Source organism: Apis florea, unplaced genomic scaffold (assembly GCF_048593485.1).
Source record: "Apis florea isolate Af1SG1 unplaced genomic scaffold, ASM4859348v1 contig_1794_pilon, whole genome shotgun sequence".
In the NCBI taxonomy this organism is placed as follows: domain Eukaryota; kingdom Metazoa; phylum Arthropoda; class Insecta; order Hymenoptera; family Apidae; genus Apis; species Apis florea.
This window is the reverse complement of record NW_028256482.1, coordinates 181,119-191,603: the sequence shown is the minus strand read 5'-3', so window position 1 is coordinate 191,603 and position 10,485 is coordinate 181,119.

Sequence of the window (10,485 nt, the reverse complement as noted above, 5' to 3'; positions counted from 1 at the left end):
AATTATCAATCGATCACACAGTTATGGCCAATTATCGCACATTAATAAATTAAAATTATTATTAATCGTAAAAATACAATGATATATAAAATTTAAACACTCATCAAAATGAAATTAACTAATTTTCATGATAAACGTCAATATTGAAAATACGAAATGCTTAAAATAGCCAATAAGAATAAATATCCATTTAAATATCTTAATATCTTAAATATTTAATTATTACAAATATCGAAAGAAACAACAAGATGAAAGTAAATTACGATTGCATTAGGTATAGAATGGCTCGCACAATTGCGTGACACAATCGAGATAGTTTTTGAAAGACAATCGTCAGTTTTAGTCGGTCGAACAGTAGCTCCAACTGTAGGAAAACTTTTTGATTAAACTGGTGGCCCAGAACGAAGCCAGAATGTGATCACATAGTATACGGTATGTCTCTCGTGTACGAGCGTGGTCTGTTGTCGAGACAACATTTTAATAATAATCCGTTGAAATTAACCAATGATTTTTTTTCTAACTCGTTTCGCAACGATATAATAAAATTCTCGCGCAAAGTGAAACTTCTCGAAGATACGAATCTAGTTTGGATTAATTTTCTGTTTTGCATATATTATCGATCAAAATCGCTTGGATTCCACAGAATTGGAAAATTGTAATAGAAGTTGTTGTATCTTGGTTAGAAAAGAGAATTATTATAACTATTGTAATAACAAATTTACAATATATTTTCGAGTACGAAGATAAATTCATCCAATCGTGTCGCGCTAATTACGAGTCTCGTCCTCCGTTTTGCGCATCGATCCCGATCGAATCGTTTCACCGCGTATTCGAGCAACCTGTATCCTCCAAGTAGAAAAGGTTTTGCCAGAAAAATCGCTCGCGACTTAAACGCATTACTCACGTAACCCACGTTCAGCCCCCCACCCGTTTGCACCGACGGACATTAGTCTGGGCTTAAATGTAGTTAGAAATCGCTGGAAGTCACGTTATCCCTTAAATCGTGGAGAGCGGCGAGCAATGGACGCTTAACTGGCGTCTCAGTCAAGGGTGAGAGCGGGGTGAAAAAGAGAGGAGGAAAGAGTGATTACGAGCAGAAGATCCTGGACTGGAGGGCAAAACACAGGAATTCTCGGTGGAAAATAGGAAATAACGAGGAAACGGATATAAAGGGGAAAAGGGATTAACGATTAACGAGCATTACTGTTTTCCATATTTACTTTTACCATTTTTTTGCCATGGCTCCTTCTTCACCCAGCAAGTCCATCGAAGTTTTTGAATTACTATTTCTTGTAAAGTGAACACGTATGGATACGTAGGATCGAGAATTGATGAAATGTTTTTTCTTGTTGAATAATTTTGTTAGTGATTTACTAGTTGCAGATGAAGAGTGAAAAGTAAAGAAATCATATTTTCTTTTTCAGTCTTTCGCGAATTCTCGTTTCAGTTTTTATTTTAACTTTGAGAATAAAAGAGTTTTTTTTTTTAATAAAATAGATATTAAATTATATCTATTGTATATAACGTATATTTATGTAATGTTACTGAAAAATTAAGATTAAATTCTATCAAAATTGAAATTGAAGTTAAATTAAGTTAGAATTCAAACTAAACTTTATTAAAATTACATATTTTTATTGAATCAGTGAAATCAGAAAAATTATAACAAGAGATAATCGTTCTATATTTTCAGTATTTTAATCTTCTTTTATTTCTATCTCATTTAAGTAACATGAATCGATAGTAATTTTATCTGCTCACTTATTTTACGATGATAGTTAACGAAAAATTTCAAAGTAGAAACTATTTTATTCGATTCACTCGAATTTTTTATTATTGAAAATAAAATTTATCCTTCGAAAGAGATCGGTTTTACGAATAAAAATTGATCGACAGATTCGAATAAAATTGCGAAAACAATTAATCAATTGACCGAGGGAAAAAAAACACGATTTTAATTTTAATCCTTTGTTGTTATTTTTGTTATCCATGAAACGAAGGTGAAAATGGAAACAGGGGGAACATATTTTCCATTATTTTGAAATTGTTTGATAGAAAGAGAGTGTCGATGCAAGTTTTATGTTTTATGAATACAAATTAAATTTCAAAATTTAAAATGATATCATTCGTATTTGTGAATGGAAAGAAACAGACATCCAAAACAAAAAAAAAAAAGAATAGAGCACAATGAAGTAATTTTTATTCACAATTATTTCAAAAATAATTCTTTTCGATCATTGTTGCTTTAATGTTTTAACAATACATTAAAAATTTTATAAATTATCGCATTAAAGCTCGTATATTAATTAATGTTTTAATTAATGTTTTAATTAGTCTTAATCTTATTTACATATCTTGAAATCTCTTTTTTATTTGTTAAGGATCATGATGAAGAACTGCTTTATAATACGAACTTATCCATCCTTTTTCGAGATTTCAAATTTGTATGCTCTTTTACCTTCTTCAATTTAGTTATTCATGGAGCGGAAACTTTGACTCGAATCGACCGAAATTTCACGCCCTAACTTCGTAACGAACTTCGAGAAAATTTTGAGCGTTCGTAAACCGGTAGTAAAATCATGCTAACTTTAGAACAATATGTTTAATTTTAATTTTATTATAGAGATAAATATATAGACAATGAATGATGCTTATTTAAGAAATTGAATTAAATTTAATTTTTATAGTTTAATATTTGATAATTATATAATTAATCGTATTTAAAACTATTCTATATTTTAGAAATAATATAACTTGAAGATTTATTTGTTTTAATTAGATAAATAAATGTTGAATAATCTTATGAAGAAGAATATTTATTATATTCTTTTCAGAACTAGAAAAAAGAGGTCAATAAATCTCTTTTAATAATGATTACAATTTATTTATGGAATCCAATTATATGCATCGAGCATATATTCTTGGAATTAAAATATTATTTTTACGTTTACGTTTCACATATTGCCATTCGTTGACTTATACTACTGGATTCGTTAAAATTCAATTCTATAGATTTTTTTTTTTTAATACTATCAATAAAATCAAAAATCCGAAACCAATAATAATTTACTGACCGAAATATTTTTGAATGTCTTTGACAAATTTTATTATTCATTTATCATCATTTTAATTATCTATTTGGAATCAAAGGAGAAAACAAAATGACAAATAAAACGAAATATTGGTAAGTAAATTCAAAATTCTTATAAGAAAAATATATTATTTCGATTTACAAATATTTAATTATTCCAATGATACAAAAATTATGATTAACAAATAATAATTCTGTTTGCACATCAAGAATAAAAATTTTAAATCAAAAAATGTAAGAATTTTCATAATTTCACAGTAAAGTTGAAAAAAAGGGAGATATTTAAATATTCAATAATTGAACTCGAGAATCATAATTAAGAGAATTTTCTCTGCAAAATTATATTTGTCCAGAAAACAACGAAATTCGGATATGTATTTAATTCGAACGCAAGTTAATTTTTTTCACGTAAAAGTTTAGACGAATAAATAACCAATTTCAGTCGCAAAATTTTATTCCACGAAGCTACCAAATTTATATTATAAACGAGGCGTTTAATTTAATATTATATGAAAGATTTTAGCATATCTCTCACTTACTCTGATACTTGCTAGTTAAAATTTCAAAAACGATTGACTACCGTTTCTCTCAACCCAACAGTAAATATATGATGAACTCAAACAATGAATCCTAAAAATTTATTTAATTCCTAATATAGCATAAATTATACCTAAATTTCTAAAAATTCCTTTTTTTCCACTTTCTAAGACTAAATCAAATCCTGGAAGAATTAAAATATAAACTTCTGGGTGACCAAAAAATCAAAGTAAGTGTTGGTATAAAATTAGGTCACCTCCTCCTCTTGAATCAAAAAATGATGTATTAAAATTTCGGTCAAATTGTGATATAGTAATAACATCGGCAAAAACTGGTAAAGATATAATTAATAAGATTAATTAATAAATACTGATCATGGAAATAATGAAATTTGGTTATAATTTAGTGAAAAATTTATACTATATTAGGAATTGGATTTTTAGGATTTATTGTTTGAGCTCATTTATTTCGCTTTCTTCTTGGCCAAAGTTCTCAAGCCGTTTCAAGAAAGAAAGAAAGAAAGCACATCGCGAATATGTATTTATAAGAGATAAGTTTCACACTCGAATTCGTAAACTTTTTGCCAAGGTTGCTCTCGAGTGGGCAGATAAAGTAAAAAAAAAAAAAGGAGTTCGAAAGATGCAGAAAGAAACGCGAGATTGAGGGCAATGAGAGGCGATCTGATATTAAAAATTATAATTAAGTCGTCATGATAAATTGCTTTCTCTCTGATCATTCGATGAAGTTTAACGAGTTTGACGAGTTCTCCGCTTCGACCGTGACGAGTCATGGAATACTGACTCTGCCTGGATGTCCTGATTCCACTTCTCAATATTGAATTTAATTATATCATACCTGGACTTCAATTTGTTTTGCACAATGAAGAGATACGATTCTATTAATAAAATATCGTCGCTATGTTTGGTATCGTAATATAAATGTTTTCTATATTCAAAGAGTGATGCGAAATACGTATTTCTATAACCTGAATTAAACAAATTTATCTTTGACGTAAGATCCAATTAGTCTCTTATAAAAATAAAAAATAAGAATATTTTTAAAAAAATATTTCTAATCGATACAGTATTTGTAAGAAGCAACAATTTGTTTGCGTATTTGCGCAACGATAAATATTTTTTAAATATTCAAGAGAGTAACAAAATACGTCGAGACGTCATACACTTTTTCATACTTGTTTTCATTTCGTATACATAGAATATTAATATGGTCGTGGCCCTATTTAAGAGTTAATTTTAGAGATTAAAACAAATGAAAAAATATTGTTTATTACTTATTATTACATTTGACAACTTTTTTATTCATTTCGGCCTTGAGATCTTTCAAAGGTGTCTCACAAATATATCAACATGGTTAAATGTGCAAAGATTTCTTATTCAAAGACATCAATCATCCAAAAAATCGGCAAATCTGATACTTCCTTTGACCGTTAAAGGCGTCAAAAGAGAACCAATTATCCAGGCGTTTGCGTGTTATAGCCGCAATTTACGTCCCTAATAAGCCTCTGATATAATTTAAAAATCTCTTTCATTTTTCCCTGCTCGATCAATTTCTCGCCGATTTAACGTCGAGCCCTGTCTTTCTTTTTTCCTTACTTTTATCGCAACGAAGACAAAGAGGGGAGTGTGTAAAGCAAGAAATTATAGACGTAGAAAATAAAGGAAGAGAAGAGAGATCGATCAGAGAGCAAGTTATTGTCCGATGTTTAGCGTAGCGAGACATCTGCTCGTTGGCAATCTCTGGAGGAAATAGCGAGGGCGATTTAATAGCTCCACCGATCCGTTTGCGTCACCTCGTGGCACAAGAATCGATACGGTTGTTTGCCGAGGGTGAAGGCGAAAGGGTGTGGAGGCGGAGGCATCATGGTTCTCGAGGCTGTGCCTCTAAAGCATCGATTTCTCGTGGACGTTGACATAAATCGTAGGATAGCCCGCGGAAAAGTAAAGTCGATAATACTTCTCCGCGTGAAATCCGATCGCCTAATAGCCAAGGTTCGAGAACTTGCAATCGTGATTTTCCACGACTCTAACAAATTTCAACTTTCGCGCTCAAACGTCAAAACATCCCTCGAGGGATCATCACCCACCCCTCCTCCACGCGTCTCCTTACGGTTGTTGGAGGAGTAGTTTGGAGGAGGGTGTTGAATAGAATTCAGCCGAAAATTGTAATTGAAATTTGTCTTAAAGACGGAGGCAAACAATAGCGTGGATCGGTAGTTTTGGGGAAGGATGAAGTTTCCCGTGAGAAATGGAACTGTTCGAAGATTATGAGCGTAGACTTGTAGGGATTCCCGAGAGGATTAGTTCGTCATATTTACCGACAGTAATATATATTCGATTTTGTAGAGGATTAGGCAGAAAATGTTTTCGATATTATTTCGGGACGATGTAACGATGCTTTCCGTCCTATTGTTAGTGTTTTTCAAATGAAAAGAATTGTTGGAATTGAAAAAGGATTAGATTTTATCTTTATAAAAAATTATCCTTCGTAAAAAGGATATACGTAATGTGATTCGTATGGAAATTTTTATATTTCAAAGCATATAATTGAGCATAATTAGATACTAAAGGGAAATGAAAGCATGATTCGTAGTATATCGTTAACTGTTAAAATTAAGAAGATAACACGTGTTTAATATATCTAAAAACATTTCACGAAATATTTTAGAAAATAAAAAATGATATATACACACTAGAATGTTCATTTTATCTACGACTTTTCTATGCAAATTTTAAAAATAAAAAGAAGATATGATGTATTTTTAACGCTTGAATAAATATTCAGAAAATTTCTTTTTATTTTTTTAAAAGGTATAATTTTTTTAGCAAATTAAACATTTGTTTTACCTTGAATTATTTATAATATAAAAAGATTTTTTTTTTCAATTTTACAAATTCTAATTATTACTAATTCGTAATAATATAATATACATCCAGTTTTATTCGATTTTTTATAACCATCTTTGTTCTTTAGTTCTTAGAGGACGGAACAGTCCTTTAAGATTTAATTAATTGTACAAACAAAAAGGGGGAAAGCAGACAAATATGAGAGTATTACGTAACAGAGAAATAACTGGGAATCCCTTTTGTGCGCAACACGCAAAACTTTCTTCTTATGTAATTAGAGCTATAAACGTCCATGCTATTAACAAAGTTATTATACGGAACCGTCAATCGCGATGTCTAGATTCTTAAAATGTTTTGTAGTTGCCATTTTACTCGTACGAAAAGTATGGCAATTTTTTTTTTTTGCATTACCTAAATTAACTTCATTTATATAATTCTGCAATTAAAAATTGTAACTGATATAATCGATGTTACAATGATGTAAAAATAAGTTAAAAAAGAAAAGTAAAAAGAAACGAACAAAAATTTTAAAACTTTTTTAAAGTTTCGAATAAAAGTTTTTCAATTAAAAGGGAAATTGATTGAATTCCAAATAGATTATCGATAAGAGATAATTTTACAATATAATAAAAATATAGAATTATTAACAAAAAACATTTATCAATCACGTCAAGATATTACTGTTAGGTATTGTCGATTGAATACCAATAAATAACAAATACTTTTTTAACGACAAGAGATTATGTCGAATTATCTCTTATTTAAGAACAACGAATAAATTAATTACTTGCTATTCGTATAAAATTCCATCTGTTCTTTTTCATCATTCTTCTCCTTTTTTAGCCTTATTGTCCTCTCCCTTTTTCATTCTCATTCTGTTACTTTTTTGTCAACGTGATAATTTTTCCATTTTTTATCATTTTTTTCCATCATCTTTTCCTTTTCCTTTGTCATCCTCATCCTTCCCCTTTCTTATCATCTTTCTTTATCGTCCTCCTCTCCTTTCCTTTGTTGTTCTCATCCTTTTCTCTTTCTTCTTATCACATTCTTCTATCTATCTATTCTGCACCTCGTACTTTTGCCATCATCTTATCCTCATCTTTCTTTTGTTATTATAACTCTTGCAGCTTTGTTATTTCTATTGCTTCTTATCCTTCTTTTCTTTCCTCTTCTATCACTCGTCGTATTCCATTCCTCTTTTTTATCATTCTATCCATTCTTCATTTATAAATTTCTCTTCCTCCTCTTTTTCACCAATTTCTTTTCCTTCTTTCCTTTATCAATTCTATCAATTTCTTTTCTCCTTCCTTTATCAATTCCTCTTCTTCCTCTCTATCACTAATTCCTCTTCCTTTCCTTCTTGAAGTAAGGAGATGATAAAGCAAGGATAAGAATGAGGATGATAAAAGAGGGGCATCATTCAGTATAAATAACATAAATGTAACATATTTGACTACATGTTATAAAATTTAAGTGTTCAGGGAATAGAATGATTCTAAAATTCAATGATAACTTATATAACTTATATATGACAGATTTTAATTTGATATCTAATAAAAATCTAATAAAAATATTCAAAACGAAACTTATAAAAATCTTTCGATTTTTAAAATAATTAAATTTCAATATTATATTCAAATAAAAAAAAGAAATTTCAAACAACATTTAAATCAATTTAAAATCTGTTACATAACACATTTTGTATTTATTTTATAAATAACATTTTGAACTTATCGACAAAATTGAAATAATGAAAAAAAAAATCTACTATATTTTTGTTAATATATAACAACAATTAAAACAAAATTTACATAGATTATGAAAATTTTTTAAGCATCAAAAGTTAAATTTTTCACAAAATCTATAATTTATTCGCCTAAATAATTAATATTTAATCACGTTATATAAAATTATCAATGACATATTATATCTAAGCAAGAATTATTTCGTGAATTATTACTTTATGAGCTTCTTATTCATATTGTTATATATTGTTTAAATGAATCATCTTTTTCAAAATATTTTCTGTTTCATATCGCGATCACGCCATGTTTCGTAGATATTTAAAGAGAACCGCAATTTGTAATATTGTCGCTGTCTAAACCATTACAATATCTTCGAAGATACAGTGGTTCAAAATTCTCCGAATTTTTAATGTAAAAATTACATAGTTTCCCTTTCGTTTTAACGACGATAACTTTGAAACCCATCGTGCATTCTAAAGAGCAAGATTGTGCGCTTCCAACGACCTCTATAACACTGTCTCACTCGTACATTCGGATCTCTTACTCCTCCGCGCATTCACTGACCTATCCCATTCCTGCCCTACATACATTGCTTGGCGACAGATGCTGAGTCATCGTTTTATTTTTTCTTTCTTTTTTTTTTTTTTTTTTTCTATATTACTCGCAACGTATGTAACGCGTTTCCTGGGAAATGTGGATTGCATTATTTCCGGAAATTTCGATCGTCAATCAAGATACCGTGTACATTTTAAATAATGGGCTTTGAAGATTCGTATCTGGGTAACCGAACGTGACATCGAATCTAAATAAAATACAAAATGGGAATAATTTTAAAAGCATATTGCTATTCTTTACTAATTTTTAAATTTTCTCCCTCTTTTTTCGAATTAAAAATCGACGATTTGCGGTTGGCAGCGAAATTTTAATTGATTTAAAGAAAATTTTAAATGAAGGAGATAGATATCCTCATTTTATTTATAGAATTAATTTTATAACAAGTAACGAAATTTATATTAAAATAATATTTGATCGCTTTAACTTTTTTTATTCGATAAAATAAGACAAAACAGTTATTCCCGTCTTTTGTCAAATTATATTTTAATATTATCGGCGTAAAAATTGAACGATAAGAATGTAATATGTTTAATGATTACAAATTTTTATTTCTTATATTAACTTATATAATCGTATATTTTTGCTATTAAATAGTTATTAAAAATAGTTATTGAAAAATAAGAACGATTTTTTTAAGAATGCATAAAGAGCTGAGAAAATTTTTTTGTTACAGGTAATTGTTCGATTGTTCTTTTATTTATAATTAGAAGCCGACTTTGATCGATACAAGTTTCGAAATATTACGAACACAGGTAACAAAATTTTATATTCAAGTGAACTTTTATGAAAATACTAAAATTCCTTTCTGAAAAATTATGTAAAACACACGAACGCGTATTAAACTATTTCACGAGTTTGAAACTATCGAAATCGGAATAATCGAAATGCAAGATACAAAAACATTCAAGAGAAAGAAATAACGTTCTATGGATTCTAAAAATTTCAAACTTTTATCAAGCGACTTTATAAAATCGCTTTCCCGTTAGATAAAAGTTTGTAAACTAATTTCCATTTCATATTCGTTTTACGACTAATAAAACCGATACACAAACTAAATAAATATCGCGCCTTAAAATATACATATGCATAATGTCCCAATTAAATTAACGATAAGTTAAGAACAAATAATAAATCATTAAATTATTTTTAGAGAAAATTTCATTTATTATCATCGTTAATAATGTTAGAGATTATTCGCTCTAAAATTAGAATTATAATCACACGAATCATTAGAAAAGGATTTCTCTTTCTGGGATCGCGAAATATTGAACACGCCTAATTACATAGCTCATACATCGATGAATATTTTCCAAATTTTTCTCGACGATCGTCTCAGGTTTAAAACAGTTTAGAGAGGAATACGGAAACGACTCGTTAAAAGTGGCTCGACAAAGAGAATTTTTCTTTTTCAAATACCGAGTCGAATCGATCAAAGAGTTGAAAAGAATCGAGCGAAATGAAATTCACTTTTAAAAACGGTCGGGAAACGCTTTAATTTCGAAACGTCAAATCCAAAGTTTGTCGATCAAGCGTTATCGAGCAAGCCTATATCTCCCTCGGCCAGCATGAAAGCGCTGGCGAACGCAATCTGGATCGAATCGGATCCCGATCGATCGAGGTGTTAAAAATCCGC